Below are 2,516 nucleotides of genomic sequence, written 5' to 3' on the forward strand. Positions count from 1 at the left end.
TGGTCTTAGACATACAGAAACCGTACTGAAAATAGTCAATACTTCACTTAATTTAAAAATAATATGATAAATAATATAACAAATCACTCTAAGTCAATAATAAAGTATTGTACTGAGCCTTATGTACATGTGAAAACTATAACAAATATTTCACGTCTAACTTTTTCTTAACCGATTCATAATAAATAGTTTTTGCCTGCAAAACGCTGATCTTAAGTGGAATTGTTTCAATATTTTTTTCGTAAATATATGAAAAAATTGCAAGTATTGAAATTTCCGAAAAACTACGTGCGCTATACAATAAAAAAATTATAATGTAAAGCCAAATTTTCCTACTTTTCCAGATTCTAGAATTTTTAGTTTAAACTTTTCTATATAATATAAAACTAATTAATTTGGCATTACCTAATTTTTTAGTCAAGTTGCATGGTTTGTTTTAAAGAGATTTTATTAATTCAAGTAAAATATTTATAATTTTGCTCAACAAAACTGGTGAAAATTCGATCCGTTTTGTTTTTATTTAGTTCAGTGAATGTCAAATTTTTATAGAGAGGGAGAAACTCGATCGAATTTTTATAGAATTCGACAAGAAATTTGAATTGTCTTAAGGACATTATCTGAACGATGGCAATTCATTAAGATACGAAAAGACACACTCGTGGATATTCAAGAAATTGAAGAAGAGGAAATTTAAGGACTGAAAATTAGACCACGAGATGTACGACTACTACGAGGTGAGGTGTGGGGTCGTAATTCTCCCATTCTGGAGTACTACTGCCAGCTTTGGGTGCCATTAAGGGCTTCTGGAGTGCTGCTGCAAGCTTTGGGCGCCACTAAGGGATTCTGGAGTGCTGCTGCAAGCTTTGGGCGCCACTAAGGGATTCTTGAGTGCTGCTGCAAGCTTTGGGCGCCACTAAGGGATTCTTGAGTGCTGCTGCAAGCTTTGGGCGCCACTAAGGGATTCTTGAGTACTGCTGCCAGCTTTGGGCGCCACTAAGGGATTCTTGAGTACTGCTGCCAGCTTTTGTCGCCACTAAGGGACATAACGGGCTGAGGAAGCGCCTCAGTTGATAACCAGTAACAGATTATTGCAGCTTAATCAATTACAGTTCTGCAACAGCAGCAATAACAGATATTGTTGCTGACGTTATTGTGGCATTATTATGACATTATTGTGGCATTATTGAAGCGTGGCTGTGACGTTTTTCTGGCGTTATAATGGCGTTATTGTGGCGTTATCGTGGCTTGATTTTGGCGTTATTGTGGCGTTATTATGGCATCATGGTGATGTTATTGTGGCGTTTTTGTGCAGGGGGCGAAAGGCAGCAACTACTACCTGACGCAACTACAACAACAACAGGCCAGACATCGCTCGCCTTACTCCCCAGGTGACGATAACGTAGCAAATAACGTAGAAACCAATATAGGGAATAGCGTGTTGTCATCTTTTCCAGTTATACATATCACATACATCAGTCATATACGTATATCACCTACACCAGTAAAATATATCATTCACACCAGTCATATATATCACCTACACCAGTCATATATATCACCTACACCAGTCATATATATCACCTACACCAGTCATATATATCATCTACACCAGTCATATATATCATCTACACCAGTTATACATATCACCTACACCAGTTATATATCACATGCCCTATAATATTCGGGGACCACCCAGGCGAAGGCCGAATAGTCGCTACTCTAGGCGCTAAGTTATTCTGGGGCTGCATGGCCGCCCTATCAAAATAAGTTTTTCGTCAGAATCTCCTATCCGACTATATAGTTGCCTGAGAGTAAGACAAGGGTTGGCCGAGCCGAGTCACACCGAACTAGCATGCCGCCCAAAGGCTGCCATTCAAACTCTGAGCGGACGAAGATACGCTGAGTTATGTGCTCCCCGCGTCCTGGGCGGCCCTAATGCAGGGTCGCTCGTGCCTCTAAATTTTGTTAGGGTACACCTGTAATATATATCACCTACACTAGTTATATAAGTATATATATCTGGTCAGATAATGTCATAATTTCAGACCGCGTCGGGGACCCCGGGGGTGGTGGGGCAGGGGGGTACGGGTCTTCCCCCGAGCGCTCCCCCCGTCCTCCCTACGCCCCCACCTACGAGGAACGGGGGGGCAGTCGGGCGGGGAGCGTCACCCCCAACGTCGACGACGACTCCAGGTGAGGGGGTTAAAGGGGGGATATCTTTTAGGAGGGGGTATAGAATGAGAGTGAGAGAGTGGTAGATTCGAACGAAAGCTTCAAACGCGATGTTCAGAAACAGGGTTATAGAACCCAGCTTCCAGCTTTCCCTGGGGTATAAGTATAGTTGTGCGCGTTGCGCTTCCGCGTCCATCGGAATGACGTCACGTAATTTATACATTTGGGTTACCAAACACCGCAACAGGAGTTTTCGTTCAAACATGCCACTTTCTGGGCCTTCTCCTCTGTTATGCACCTGCACGCAATGTTAAGCCAATATATTGCGCCATTTATCAGTACAG

General features: G+C 42.3%; 1 long non-coding RNA gene across 1 annotated transcript; it reads left to right on the forward strand.

The window, feature by feature from the left end:
• Positions 1 to 467: 467 nt before the first annotated feature.
• On the forward strand, positions 468 to 2,091 carry LOC125178232. Its single transcript, XR_007156831.1, has 3 exons — positions 468 to 734; positions 1,313 to 1,388; positions 2,046 to 2,091. It is a non-coding gene; the product is annotated as an uncharacterized LOC125178232 (long non-coding RNA).
• The last annotated feature ends 425 nt before the right edge of the window (positions 2,092 to 2,516 follow it).

Source organism: Hyalella azteca, unplaced genomic scaffold (assembly GCF_000764305.2).
Source record: "Hyalella azteca isolate HAZT.00-mixed unplaced genomic scaffold, Hazt_2.0.2 contig8116, whole genome shotgun sequence".
Lineage (NCBI taxonomy): Eukaryota > Metazoa > Arthropoda > Malacostraca > Amphipoda > Hyalellidae > Hyalella > Hyalella azteca.